The sequence below is a fragment of the Dicentrarchus labrax genome, unplaced genomic scaffold (assembly GCF_905237075.1).
Source record: "Dicentrarchus labrax unplaced genomic scaffold, dlabrax2021, whole genome shotgun sequence".
In the NCBI taxonomy this organism is placed as follows: domain Eukaryota; kingdom Metazoa; phylum Chordata; class Actinopteri; family Moronidae; genus Dicentrarchus; species Dicentrarchus labrax.
In genome coordinates, this window is record NW_026136711.1 from 3176281 (window position 1) to 3192595 (window position 16315).

Genomic DNA, 16315 nt, shown 5'->3' on the forward strand with positions numbered 1-16315 from the left:
GAAAACCCATGTATATGGGTATTTGCTAGTGTTGTTGATTGATGCAGGTCCAGATCTTGAAGTTTCAGTGCAATTCTACATATTTTGCTGTAATAAGATAAGATGGGTGGCTGTGGCTCAGAGGAAGAGCGGGTCGTCCTCTAATCAGAAGGTTGTTGGTTCGATCCCCGGCTCCTGGTGCCGCATGTCGAAGTATGCTTGAGCAAGATACTGAACCCTGAATTGCTCCTGATGCTGTGCATCGGTGTGTGAATGTGTATGAATGAGTTAGTTTCTGTTCAATGGGCTTTGCCATCACTGAGTGAATGTGTCTGAAAGGGTGAATGTGCCACACAGTGTAAAAGCGCTTTGAGTGGTTGGAAGACTAGAAAGGCGCTATACAAGTACAGGTCCATTTACCATGTTATTCTTAATAATGCATAGTGACCGCTACCTTGGTCAAATCCTGGATATTGCAATTGATTTTTGCTACTGGTTGATCTGGAGGTAGGTGATGTGTGTGGTGGCAGCTTTTGATTGACCAACCAACCCCTGCTTCTATAAAACCAATGTCTCCACTCTGCAGACTGGGGCCGGCTATGTAGCGGTAGCCTGACACTCCACCACAGACACCGGAGAGTTAGCCTCTCTGAGCCACTAGCATAGCTAACGTTACAACACAGGTAGTACTGAAACCTTTACAAACAGGAATAAATGTACTTCTAATGACTGGAAAAGCTCCAGCAGACTCTCAGAGAGTTTGATAGCAGCTGCTCATGGCGGGCTACCTGTTAATCTGGCCGGTGTTACCACCCATCACTCACTCACACATTCTTAAAATTTGCAGGGAGGGAGGAAGCTAGAAGAATATAGGAGTTTAGTTAAAAGCTGCAAGGGTTGTAATATTTATCTCAAGTCAGCAAAGTTTTATCACCTGTCTCAATAAGACAAAGCATATTTGCTTGAGCATGCAGCTCTTGTAATTTTAAGGGGACAGAAATATGGTCTTAAAATAAGAAAATGTCTCTGTCAAATGGGCTCATTCACAGTATGAAATATATGCATAAAGCAATAATAAAATGCATAAGTTATAATATCGCATAGAGTGAAATTCAGCATAGATGATTATATTTCTGTGTTATTGGGGCAGTAGGACAAATTGGCTCTATTACTCAGCATAGCTGCATAAAAATCTAATTTTCCACCATGCCAAACATGTGGTCTTATCAGATGTCTTTTATTTTAACAGCATCCGGCAACTGTTGTACAAAAGTCAAGGGGATTAAGGGGATAAAAAATAAAAAGGCTATACTTAAGACAAGACAAGCAGTAGCATACAATGATTGGAAACAAACAAACAAAATAGTTATGTTATTATTTTGTGATTGTGCACCGATATGACAATATACTCAGAAGGCTGCTGTTATATACATTGTGAACCAATTCTAGTTGACATTGCTGAAAGCTGCTTCCTCTCTCTTAATTTGTGCTGTTACAACAAGATTTATTTTATTTAAAAAAAAATTACATTACATACCAGGTGAAAAAATATATGTGGGCTGTGGCTCAGGAGATAGAGGGGGTCGTCCACTAATCCCCCCGTGGCCCCTTTGACCCCTCACATGACAAAGTACGTTGCAACGCCTCCTACAGTTTGCCCCCTTACTCATTTTTAAAAATGTGCTCGGAGAGACAGATTTAGAAGAGGTCAGGGGTCACCAAAAACACTCAGGGGATTATGAATATCCACAGCAGATTTATTGGAAATAATACAAGTTTAAAATACATTGTCATGGACCAAGGGTTAGTCACATGGAAATGTTGACCACAACCTGATTGTGGTGCAGAAGGAAGGGTCAGTGGTCAACAAAATCAATAGGACTCTCTGGGGTTTATGGATATCCATAACAAATGTAATGCCAGTTTGGTCAGCATAGGCTACTTTAGACCTAGGTTTAAAGCTGCAGGAGGTAACTTACGAATAAAAATAACTTCTTGTCACATTTGCTGACATTTTCCCTGTCTTCTGATAGTGGTACATGAGACAGATAATCTGTGAAAAGATTTTCATTTAGGCTGGGTGAATTCTTGCAAATGCCATTAGGATCACTAGGAAGAGCTAGAGGAACCTGATTTTTTCACAGATTATTTGTCTCATGTACGACCACTATTAATTGCAGAATTACCTAGTGCAGCTCTAGGTTCAGCTTTATTGTCATTATACAATACCGTATAAAATTGTTGACACTCCAACTGACAGGCCAAAGTTGATCGTCACAATAAATTAAATATTACAAATGATATTAGGCACAAATAAGGTCACATATTTACGAGTTCACAGGAAAGGGGTAGTTCAAGGTTTGACACCTTGTGTTACACTCTTCTTTAGAGTGGGCGTCACTCTGGTGCTTCTGTCTAAGCCTTAGATGTACCAATATGTGCTCGGAGGGACATGCAGGAGACATTTTAAGATATGTCAAAATAATAAAAATGTGATTTTGAAAATATGCTTTTTTTCACTGTAGAGATGCCATCTGTGATAAAAATGATCCCAGTCCTTGAGGCGTTGAATATCAAAGCTGAGATGGGAGCTTTGAGATTCTTTGGAACCTCTCTTGCCAGATGCTATCGGAGGCTCAGTGATAAACAGCATGTTTGGCTTTAAAAGAAGATTAAAGACAAAGTACAAAAGGGCTTTCTATTGCAAAACAAAGACATATCAACTAACACAGCATGTAATATTAATCCACAAAAATCAGTGACAACATGTAGAGATGACAAATAAGTGTTTTATACTAGATCCAAGCTGAATCTTGGAGAAGTTTATTGTTTTACAGTTGACTATCATGAGGCGCAGATATCCAGCATGATAAAATCCTAAAAATACAGCTGAAGCATGCTGCAGACATTATCCGCTATGTCCCATAGAAAAAACCTGCTGAGTAATTGACTTTGAATAATTGATGCTCTCCCCATCTTCCTATTCATTTTCATGAAGGCTGAGTGGAATGTTCAGGAGGGAAGAGATTAGGAGGAGCGGACGGTTTTATCACTGTTCGGAAGTAGCATGACAATGATTATGATGATTTAACTGCAGATGTCTAAAAACGACCCTGTGTCTGGTGGTGGAGCAGCTTGTAAAATAAAGTATACCATATTATTTTATTTTAAAACCACGATGACAGGGAGGGAATTATTCACTACACTAAAGAGAAGAAAGTAGAATGTAAGTAGAAGGGATGGACTTCAGGGACGCTGGCTGAGCTGTTAACCATCAGAGGCCAGATTCTTCTCCATCATAAACTTTTAGAAACTTACAACAAATAAAGTGTTTCTTCTAGTATGTGAGGGCTACATATTGTGTAAAAATGTGAAAATTGGAGAAGGATATATATCCTTCTGGCTCAGAGACAGAGCGGGTCATCCACTAATCGGAAGGTTGTTGGTTCAATCCCCGGCTCCTCCCGCTGCATGTTGAAGTATGCTTGAGCAAGATACTGAACCCCAAATTGCTCCAGATGTGTGCATTGGTGTGGATGTGTATGATGGTTTGTTTTTGGGTTAGTGAATGTTAAAGGGTAATGTTGCAATCCCGATGCTGTGCAATTTACCATAATCCAAATTATTCCTTTAAAATGCCATAGAAATAAAGAGATAAATAAATTAGACATGACATTGTTTACTGTTTACTGTTACAGCTTTTTTATTTAGTTTTTCACTGTAAAATCTACAGACATTTTTTTTACAGTGTACCACTGTCAGAATACAGGATTTCAGCAATTTCATATTTTTTATAGTTACCTACTGCAGCTTTAACTGCTGGAGCAGGAATACAAACAAATCAGTCTAAACTGATAATGGTATTTGGTGTACTCTAATCAAAAAAAATTAAAATTAAATCTATTGCTAGCATCATAAACCTGCATGTGAAGCATCTCTCCTATAGAGGGAAGTAATTAGCACTCAGGAAATAATAGACTCCCATCTGACCCCCAGCACAAGTGATACTACAGAGGGGTATCTCCATTACATGCAAGGAGAACTCCAGAACAAACTTTTTAAAATAAAAAACTAACAGATTATGTGTGTGTGTGTGTGTGTGTGTGCGTGCGTGCGTGCGTGCGTGCGTGCGTGCGTGCGTGTGTGATGGATACATATGTGGCTCAGAGGAGGAGCGGGATCGTCGGAAGGTTGTTGGTTCGATCCCTGGCTCCTTGGTATCCTTGAGCAAGATACTGAACCCCAAATTGCTCCCGATGCCGTGCATCACTGTGTGAATGTGAATGAATGTGTTAGTTTCTGTTTGATGGGCTTTCCCATCACTGTGTGAATGTGTGTGAAAGGGTGAATGTGGCACGTAGTGTAAAAGCGTGTTGAGTGGTCAGAAGACTAGAAAAGGCGCTATACAAGTACAGGTCCATTTACGATAATTTCCTGGTGCATGTCTAGGCCTAGTCCTAATAATGTTGTCTATAAAATGTTTTTATTCCAGTCATGTGTGGTCTCTCTTCTGCAGTAAATAACACAAACAGAATTCATCTTTAGTGAGCAACAGGTTTAAGAGCATATGGAATTTCTAGTTAACAATATTATCATCATAACAAAATACTATATACATAAATTATGTTTACGTATATAGTGTTCCCCCCATTGTGTGATGCACTAAAACATTTGTTAACCAATGTGTAAAAAAGGTCAAAAGCAGCCATACCAGAAACGTATATACACTTATATTCAATTCAATTCAATTCAATGTTATTTGTATAGCGCCAATTCATAACAGAAGTTATCTCAGGACACTTTTCAAATAGAGCAGGTCTAGACCGAACTCTTTAAAACATTATTTACAGAGACCCAACAGTACCACCATGAGCAAGCACTTGGCGACAAGGGCAAGGAAAACTGCCTGTTAAAAGGCAGAAACCTGGACAGATCCTTCGGCTCTAGGTGGGTGGTCGTCTGTCTCGACCAGTTGGGGTGTGGGAGAGAGAGAGAGAGAGAGAGACAGAGAGACAGACAGCAACAACAGTATTGGTAATGGCAATCTAGCAGGACCATGGCAGGAGGCTCCACCAGGATTGATAAGAACCTGCGAGACGGAAAGCACAGAACTCCAGGGAAGAAGTGAAGTTAGTAACATGCATTAATGGGACATGAATGAGTGCAGGAGAGAGAGAGAGGAAGAGAGGAGCTCAGTGCATCATGGGAAATCCCCCAATAGTCTAGGCCTATAGCAGCATAACTAGGGATGGTTCAGGACTCACCTGATCCAGCCCTAACTATAAGCTTTATCAAGAGGAATGTCTTAAGCCTACTCTTGAATGTGGTGAGGGTGTCTGCCTCCCGAACCACAACTGGCTGGTTCCACAGGGAGGGCTTGGTAACTGAAGGCTCTGGTCCTGTTCTCTTTAGAGACTATAGGAACCACAAGTAGCCCAGCATTCAGAGAACGTAGTGTTCTAGAGGGGTAATAGGGTACTATGAGCTCTTTAAGATATGAAGGGGCCTGACCATGAAGAGCTTTATAGGTGAGGAGGAGGATTTTAAATTCTATTCTACATTTTACAGGGAGCCAGTGCAGAGAAGCTAGTACAGGAGAGATGTGATCTATTTTTCTAGTTCCTGTCAGTACTCGTGCTGCAGCGTTCTGAATTAATTGGAGCGTTTTAATGGACTTATTGGGACAACCTGATAATAAAGAGTTGCAGTAATCCAGCCTAGAAGTAACAAATGCATGGATTAGTTTTTCTGCATCCGTCTGTGACAGGATGTGTCTAATCTTTGTAATATTACGTAAATGAAAGAAGGCAGTCCTGGAGGTCTGCTTTATGTGGGAGTTAAATGACAAATCCTGATCAAAGATAACTCCAAGATTCCTGACAGTGGTGCTAGAGGCCAAGGTAATGCCATCTAGAGTAACTATATCTTTAGACAGTGAGTCTCTAAGGTTTTTTGGGGCCAAGAACAAGAATTTCGTTTTTTTCTGAGTTTAACATCAGAAAATTGCAGCTCATCCAGGATTTTATGTCCTTAAGACATGTTTGTAATTTAGATAATTGATTAATTTCATCGGGCTTGATCGATAGCTATAACTGCGTATCATCTGCATAACAGTGAAAGTTAATGGAGTGATTCCTAATAATGTTGCCTAAAGGGAGCATATATAAAGTAAATAGTATTGGTACAGAGTACAGAACCTTGTGGGACTCCATGACTAACTGTAGTATTTATTGAAGATTCATCGTTAGCATGTACAAACTGCGAACGATCTGATAAATATGACTTAAACCAGCTTAGTGCGGTTCCTTTAATGCCAATTTGATGCTCAAGTCTCTGTAAAAGAATATTTTTGTCAATGGTGTCAAATGCTGCACTAAGATCTAATAATACAAGTACAGAGAGTCCATTGTCTGAAGCAATCAAAAGGTCATTATTAACTTTAACCAGAGCTGTCTCTGTGCTGTGATGAACTCTAAATCCTGACTGAAAATCCTCAAATAAACTATTGTTATGTAGAAAGTCACACAACTCTTTGGCGACTACTTTCTCCAGAATCTTAGAGAGGAAGGGGAGGTTAGTATATCTGAATATGATTTACTATGGCCCTTTGCTCATAAAGATTTTTTTAATTGCTCAACTTTCTCTCCTTTTATATTCCTTTTATGTTATTGTTTTATTGTTTGTTTTTCATTTTATGGTCTCTATTTTGTTGCGTAATTGATGGTTAAATACACCCCATGTGTCATCCTTTCTTAAGAGGTGTGATTCTGTTTTGGACAAGAAACCTTACTTGAATTGCACAGTGCTAAGATTGTCACTGTACTTATCTTACATGTGTTATAAATTAGGTTGATTGAAAAAAACCGCCTTGTGTAAGTGCAGTTGGAGTCTCTCAGCACCATGGTTGTCTTTTCCTAAGCCCTTATGGGTTCTCCTTCACATCTTTTCTTGACCTCAGGATGTTTTCCTTCAAGGTCAAGGAATAGGAAACGACATACAGTACGTCTTTTTGTCTTATTGACTAACCAACTGTAGCCTTTTGTCCTCTGAGAAGGAACTCTGTATCTACAACCTGAAGGTAGCAGCTAAAACTTCCTCTTCAGGGAGAGATCAAGACAGTCCAGGGCCTTCCTGAGGTCCTGCCTATAGTAGAGGTCAGAGAGCTTCAGCTACAATTCAAATGCACAGCGTTATAAAACTGAGGTATCAGCGGAGAAGTTGATAGAAAACTCTGTGGAGTGATGTGATGGCTGTGACAGTGGAGTCTCTCAGACCCGGGTTGAGTTGAGACTCTTCACACCTCTTTGAAAAGCCATCGTTGGTGTTCCAATTACCCATAGTAATTGGCCCATTTTGTTGTACAATACTATTTGTGATGCACTCCATGTTGACTTAAAAGATCACAGGTCCATATGGTCAGCAGTGACTCACTCTGCCTGCCTGTTCCAAACAACAAAAATGATGTAGGCTCAACAGTTGTGTTTGTGTGTGTGTGTGTGTGTGTGTGTGTGTGTGTGTGTGTGTGTGTCTGTGTTTCACCTCCCCCTCAACAACCCTACGACTCAGCCCACAGTCTTCAGTAACACAAAGTACACCACTGTACATTTTGCCTTTATGCTGGTGTTTTTACTACATGGTGTTGTTCTCTATTGCATTTTGATATTTTAAAAATGAATGAGGAGTTTAATAAAAGGTATAAAGTTACTATTTTTTGGCTAAATGGAAGTTATCACTATATTGATGGTACATTATATATGATTCCAGTGTATACACATTACACATGTACTTGATTACTATGTACAGATGGATTCTTATAGATTATAGCCATACTTAATGTGCTACTTTTGTTTTCTGGTATTTTTAGATGTGCAGCCTCTTTATGAGCTGTAGGTGAATCTCACTTACAGGATCACCATTAGTATGTTGTTTGCAGTCAGGTGAAACAAAAAAAACAGTGACCTTTGACCTTTGACTCAAAAGTGTCACCAGTTCAGTGTCCAACCAACTGTGAAATATGGTCACAATCTCCCCTGTGTTCCAGAGATATGGCCTTAAATAATAACCAAAAAAGTGTTTTTCCAGGACATTATGATGTCACAGTGAAGTTGACCTTTGACCTTTTGGGTAAAACATATCATCACTTCATCATTGTATCCCATTAAACATCTGTGTGAAATTTTTATCATAATTACTGCATTCCTTTTTAGTTCATTGATCTTCATGTCTATACCCATTGTTATTTCTGCCCTAACCACATGGTATCTGTTCTAACTTTCTCTTTTATTGCTGGTTTGGGTCACTTCCCTAGAAAAATAGAAACAGGTTAGAATAAAATTGCAGGCAAGTGTACGAAGTCAGAGACATAAAGAAGACCCAGTCAGTCCTTGCTGACCCTTGTCACCCTTGGTTCATTGAGTTCATGCTGCTTCCATCTGGTCCAATAGATTTAAGAATTCATTGGTCCGTGCTGCAATCGGCCTTTATGTTTCTTGTGTGAATTGTTGATGTTTTAATTGGTGTGAAGATTGTATTTCTGCTGGCTGTGCAACAAAATGCCCTTCTGGGATAATAATGATTACCTTGACCTTATCCTTGAGACATTCATCAGTTATTCATTCCATTAAATATATAGCATTTTACACTTTAAGGTTCTGTGTGTTACATTTAGTAGGATCTATTGTCAGAAATGGAGTAAAGCCTGTGAGCTAGTTCAGGCAGTCAACTCGAGCTGCGCTGCTATACACACATGACATGTTTCACTCCAGAATCACTAATCAAGCGCATCCTTCCAATCTGGCGGTCTATTTAAACTGCACAATTTCCCAGCTCTCCCTCTGCTCTGTCAATGCCGCTGTTGCCCTGCATCCGTATTGCTGCTGCTGCTCTGTAAGCTATTGCTGCCTGCTGTGCTGTAAGCCCCACCACCACCCCAGCATCCACCTGTAGGCTCCGGCTAGGGGTTGAAGGTATTTGCTCATCACTCCCCAATATCTCTGTGTAACATATCTGCGGGGAACAATGAGGTCGGAGCCTAGACGCCAAAATCTAACTATGCCATACTGCTGTAATAAACATTTTAAATGTGAGTTGTCCGACTGAACTGGCATATAATATTCATAAGTATGTTTTCATTAGTGTATAATCACCTGAAAATACAAGTAGTTGTGTTTTTGTTACCTTAGAATGAGCTGTATATCTATAGAGGTAGTGGGTCGCTTCCATGGAGTCTGCCATTTTGAACTGCCATGTTTCTATAGTATCTCAGAACAGACAAACCAAACCAAACAGCTTTCACTATATCCTGACAGTAGTACATGAGACAGATAATCTGTGAAATAATCAGGTTCCTCTGGCTCCTCCTAGTGCTCCTAATGGTATTTGCAAGAATCCACCGGGCCTGAACAAAAACAACCAATCAGAGCTGAGAAAGGTAGCGTCCAATGCTTTGGGTTGGAGGCTTGAAGATGTCACTGACAAGATCATTGACTTTATGAAAAGTTGAACATGTTTTTTTTGAGGATCTTGAGGAGGAGGATGCGGGCTGGTGCATAATCACAGTGGTCAGACACATCTCTCTCCCTCTTGTTTTTGTATAATGGACTGCTGAATAGGCCCACAGAGCAGATGACCCTTTTTGAGCAGCCCATGGCTTTTGCCCGATGTCCAGATGGCCCATCCGTGACTGTATGAAAGCCTTTACGGCTAACAAAAGCTGGCTTATGAGGTCCGCTTGGCACTTTAATTGGAAAGAGCGACCATCAACAAGCTCAATTACCCCCCAGCATTCTCTCTGTCTCCCTTCTTCTCCCTGTGGAAAATATATATATAAACATATATATCTTGTGTTACCCCTGTATGGGACAAAATGAAATGCATTTGTGATCTGTACGACCTGTATGACCACTGGCAGAGACCCATGCCTCCTTGTAGGCCCCTCAGGAGCAAGACATACACTGGAATTTATTTTTTTAAAATGTTTGCTGAAACTTTTACTATATTATGGCAGTAGTCAGGCCCAGCCCTAACCAATTTGGCGCCCTAGGCAAGATTTTAGGTGGTGCCCCCCTTGTATAGCAGTAAATTTTACTGCCAGTTATATACATACATATACTCACGCAAGGAACTGAATAGCTTTGTCTTTGACATTTTCTTTTATTTTTAGAGAAACAAGTTGCTCAATCAAAACAGCTAACTAGAAAATAATAAATTAGACATCATTGAAGGGGTTTGTCCAACATCCCCCTCTCATCAACAGTCACAAATCTTGGTGCAAAAATGGACTCCCAACTCACTTTTGTAGCCCATATAAATCACCTATGCAAGACCTCCTTCTACCACCTTCGTAACATTTCCAAACTCCGCCCCTTTCTGTCTCTCTCAGATGCCAAAAAGCTGGTGCATGCCTTTGTCTCCTCCAGACTGGACTACTGTAACGAATGTAAAGAAGCAGTAAACTGCAGTATAATATAACATATGGGAATGTATTAACATTAATGATGTGCACTTTAACATGGATGTAAAATATAACACTATAAACACACTTTAGACAATACTGAACTGTAACACAACAAACAACAAGACTTCCAACTCTAATATATAAAGGTGTGTGAAAGGAATAGCATTTGACTGACTGTTACAAGCAGAGCAACGATAGCTAACCAATAATAAATACAAATAAAAATGTAGACAAATGTAAACAGCTGCTGAATAGATCTACTCTTTAGTATATATAGAATATATATATATATATATTATTGGCCCCTCCATAACATGAACTGATGTTAAAACGAGCTAACGCTATTTATCGATTAGCACACCGTGTTAGGTTAAAGGTTACTATTTTATCACATTATCTTCACTCTACCTCTGTCTTTGTTGCGTTTTTCCTCCTCTTCTTTTCTTTTTTCCTTCCCTGGGCACCAGAAAGTTTTGGTGGTTTTGCCATTGTTAATGGTTTCTGGGGTGACGTCAGAAAACTCCACCATCTCTCAGAGAGCAGGTAGAGTCTAATGAGTCAGAGGAGGAGGGGGGGCCGGGGGGCTTAATAAAGGGTTATTATTGTTTAATAGGCTTTGCTATGCAGTTCAATTATTGTGGGCTTATTTTTTTCATACTAAGAAATAATAGCACCAACTAGTTTTAGTATAAAAATATTAAAAGTTGCACCTTTTTTTTCTTTTTCTTCCCCCGTTAGCACTTGCCTATACTGCCTATGGCACGGGCTGGCACTGGCAGTAGTACATGAGACAGATCATTTGTAAAAAATCAGATTGTTGAGGATCAAACCCAAAGTTAATTACCTTCAAGCTTCCAACCCAAACCATCTTATCTTTCTCGGCTCTGATTGGTTGTTTTTGTTCAGGCCCGGTGGATTCTTGCAAATACCATTAAGAGCACTAGGAGGAGCCAGAGGAACCTGATTTTTTCACAGAGTATCTGTCTCATGTAATACTGTCAGGGTATAGTGAATATTTTTTTAAATTTATTTTTTAAAATTACCTACTGCAGCTTTAATAAATCTACAACCTGCTTGTGGTGCACATGGATCAGTACAGCAGTTAAAACAACTTGTACTATACCACTGTAATACAACCTAAATGCAAGGTTTTATTATGAGAAAAAACTTAAATTAACTCCATGAAGGCTCATTGCTTTGATTGCTGTTACACATATTTCAATAATTTCTCTTTGTCCTGCCACATTATTGACTGTCCTCTGCAGTGTTTGTTCTCCAACACTCTAATTTCACACTGTTATACACACTGTTTGCCAACAATAATTGATTCATCAGTAGCTCCCAGCAGTGGATCTGGCCCTTTTTAGATAACCCTGCTGGGTTCCCGTTAGCCCCTATATCACTGCATTACTCTGTTTCAATTTAAATATTCATATAAGTCATACACGCTGGCGGACTCAAGCTGTTTGAGGGGCAAAAAAAATAATAAGTTACATGTGGTGTGCATTTTTGGTGAAACAGTTAAAAACTCTTGGTAAGATTAAACTAGTTTTATTATGTAACTACTGTACCAAACACACAAGGAACTATTTATTCATTATTTTATTGTTTATTTGTATAAGGACATTTAAACAAATGCCACACACTACAGCATTTATAACATATTAAGCTCATTTGCAAGGCCTGTCCCTAGATGGGCCTTTAAAAGACATAAAACAATAATTACATGCATTAAAAAACACAGAATTGTATCAACTAGTCCAACTGTGCTGATGCAATACAATGAAGCATTCTACACAAGACAAGGTAATAACAGTTAAAATTATTACTAGCTACTAGTGTTGTGTTTGTTACTCCAAAAATTTGATTTATTACTTGTTACTCTTTTCAAAAGTAATATTCTCACTTCACTTGTTACTCCCTGCCAACATAAATGGATGTTGAGTCATCCAGACTCTCAGTCAATTTTATATAATTATGACCTCGGCCCAGGTTCCCTCCACTTCTGTTTGTTCTGCACTGCAGTCAACAAGACCTCTGTATTTCCAAATTGATTCCAATTGATTAGCAAGTTAACACTTTTGGGAATACTCCTGTAAGTGAATTCAGTTCGCATAATGCTGCAAATGAAGCTGTTGTGCAGTATTGATTTTGCCCTCTCATGCTGTGCACACAGCCCTGTTTTATGGTGAAGGAGTTGGAATGGTAATTGACCGGCCCCTAGTACAGAGCCCATGCTTCTCCCTGTGGAAACACTTTTTCTTCTTGCCTGTCAGACAGACTGTTGTCCAGGTGAAATCCTTTGTCTGGGTGTGTATCGACCCGTTTGTGCGTTGTTCGGTCTAATTAAACAGCATTGGCTTTTTAAGCTATGTGTTTTGTCTCATGTGGATAGTGTATGATCACCTCGTGTCACAGCTGTCACCTCTTAAGCTCAAGTCAGACCACTGACTAGACAAATACCTGTTTTTTAGTGCATCAGATTTTGTTTCAGCTATCCATCATGAGTCCAGTGTTATATGAGTGCAATGCTAAATAAGTAAAGGCCTTTGTTACAGAGAAATTACATTTTTCAAACAAAGTTGAGCTTTTTATTGGTATTCCTATTGCCAACAAATGTACAAGATATAATTACAGACATTTTCCTCCAATTGTTACCTCCAAATAAAGTGATTGGATCCTCTTGGATCCTTCTGTCTCGACCAGTTGGAGTGAGACAGAGAGACAGAGAAACAGAGAAACAGAGATAAAGACAGAAGGACAGAGACAGAGACAAAGGTGCACAGCAACAACAGTAGCAACAACTATATTAATAGTAGTGACTGATGATGATGAACATGAAGAAGATGATGATGACGACGACAACAACAACGATGGGGGACAATGAGCAATGATTATAGTAATAATAGTATCTGTATTAATAATAATAATAGTAATAATATCAGTGATATTAGCAATGGCAATCTAGCAGGACCATGGCAGGAGGCTCCACCAAGATCGATAAGACGAGAAAGCACAAGAACTCCGGGGAAGAAGTGAAGTTAGTAACATGCATTAATGGAACATGAATGAGTGCAGAAAGAGAGAGAGGGGAAGAGAGGAGCTCAGTGCATCATGGGAAATCCCCTGATAGTCTAGGCCTATAGCAGCATAACTAAGGGATGGTTCAGGACTCACCTGATCCAGCCCTAACTATAAGCTTTATCAAAGAGGAATGTCTTAAGCCTACTCTTGAATGTGGTGAGGGTGTCTGCCTCCCGAACCACAACTGGAAGCTGGTTCCACAGGAGAGGAGCTTGGTAACTGAAGGCTCTGGCTCCTGTTCTACTTTTGGAGACTATAGGAACCACAAGTAGCCCCGCATTCAGATAATGCAGTGTTCTAGAGGGGTAATAGGGTACTATGAGCTCTTTAAGATATGAAGGGGCCTGACCATGAAGATAAAAATTACCTACTGCAGCTTTAAAGTCTCATGCACCCCTCTGGACACCCTGTGAATATTTCTCTAGATCTGTTTAAAACGTCTTAAAGAGCCACACCCTGCATGAATACTTCTTTAGTAACTAAAAAATAAAAAATATAAATCCTCAGCTTCATTGCAGAGATACTGATGGGCCAACTTGGTATCTGTGATATATTGTATGTTATGGTATGATATGTAAATTCTCTTTTTACAATCACTGAGTACATCCAGTGCAATCTCTTAATTAAATCAGTGAGTAATATCAGCTGTAAAGGCCCAGGCCGTAATTGATTGAGGGATAATAAGCAAGGCACTGCTTTCAGTAATTGCTAAACATGACCTTCATCACTTCCTGTGGCAACTGATAATAAGCTGCACCACATGTCACAGAGTGGCTACTTACAGTGGGGGTGCTACTCAGATGAAATCATTGTTGCGCACTGTGCAGACAAAGCACAAGCACATTAAAGTGAACTTTTCTGGTTGTTGTATAGTGAAATCTTTGATTGACCTTTGTTTGCTGTTGTTCACCTGCTTCCCTCAGCCCTTGAAGAAATCGATCTAATAAAAGTCCAGTTGAGTAATGGCGGAGCTCTTGTTATGGTGGCAGGGTTTCACTTGAGGGGGAAAGTTAAGGCAAGCTTGTTAAAAGACCATGCAGTGGATGGCTCTGAAAGTGTAAAGCCCTGTCTGAGGCCCCTAGAGGATGCAGTACTCCTCACACCCTCAATACTGTACAAACAAAGTTCTTGGAGTCTTGAAGCCGTTGTGGCTTGCACACTACATGACTAATCACATCAGGGGGTCGTACTACAAGATCTTTCACAAGGAGTAATCCCAGTGTCTGACTGGTCCCAAAACTACATTTCAGTCATTAATAACACCATTAATAATAAGCACATCATGTTTAATTAGGAAAATTGTTTAAAAAAGCAGACAAAGAGCACCAATTTAGACACATCCTGTCACAGACGGATGCAGAAAAACTAATCCATGCATTTGTTACTTCTAGGTTGGATTACTGTAATTCCTTATTATCAGGTTGCCTCAATAAATCCATTAAGACTCTCCAATTAATCCAGAACGCAGACACCTGCTGCCCTAAAAGGCATTTTCAGATAAACAATATGTAACATTACTGGCTTCATTTATCTGATGACTTTTTGTCTGTTGTAAATTGTTGTTGCTTTATTGAGACATGATCGGACCCTTATGGAAAGATCACAATACTCATGTTTCCAGAGAGAGAGCATCACTCAAGTCATCACTGCGCACAAGAACAGTGATGAGTCAAACAAAGTAAAACTATGAAGCAGAACTTATCTCTATCGCCTATTTATTACCTGTACTGGATACTGGATATTTCTAAAAATGAAAACACAGGAAGCCTGCTGTCTCTTTTACCTATTCAGCTGTTGCATTTCCTTCCTCATAAAACCATTGCAAACCTGATTTTAAGATCGTAAATGATGCATTGTTTACACAATATTCACTAGCTTACAGCCTGCTTCTTCACTGCCTTTGTTGCGACATTAGTATGCTTCTTTACACAATATGGCCACCAACTATAGATCAGTCGTATGGCATGAAACCAGCAGACCAGGGATACTCAACCTGCTTTGCCTGGGTGCCACTGAAAAATTACAGTTGATAAAAAAAATACGTGGAAGAATAGGACATCTTCAAAGACGCAATCTTCACTTTTCTTGAGATGCAAGTTAAATCAGAACTGGATAGTCACCACAGTAACAGAATCTGGATCCATATCTGATCAGCACTGTTTGACAGTTTGATCTGAGTTTGGTGCATTAAGCTGGATGGACTCACTGAGAATGACCTGTCAATTATAAGGTAGCCCCGCCCTAAAGCATACCCTGCTTTATGGTCTAATGTACTCTAAATGGGACCATCATTTACTAAATGAACATCATGCTGTATGGAAGAAGACTAAAACTAGAGACTGAGACCAGAAACTCATTAGGAAACTGTGAGAAGTCAGCTCATTTCTCTTTTTGCAGCAGCCAATGGAGCTCTCCCTACTGGCCATTACATAGAATGCAGGTTTAAGACACTTCTACATCGGCTTCAGTTTACAAACCTGGAAACTGTCCATTATATATACTGTCAACGGGGGGAAATTCCATTTCCAGAGTAATAGGCAAGAGGGAAACCCAGATTTTGAAAATCTCTTCAGTGTTTTTTATAGGTGGGAATCGCTTTGTTTCTAAAGCTTGTTCATGAAACAAATATAATTTATCGCTCTTGAATGCGCCACAAATCACCTTAAGCTGTTACACCCCTTACCCTCTCTTGCAGACAAACGGCACTCCAACACTAACAGAGATATTCCAGACAGCAGGTTTAGTGAAACTGAGATGTGGGAAACTCCTGACAGGTTTTCTTCAACAAAGCCTGGG

General features: G+C 39.7%; 1 long non-coding RNA gene across 2 annotated transcripts in view; it reads right to left on the minus strand.

Moving 5' to 3' along the window:
- LOC127372062 (uncharacterized) overlaps positions 1-16315 on the minus strand; it is an 87483-nt gene that overhangs the window by 53461 nt on the left and 17707 nt on the right. The window lies entirely within an intron of this gene.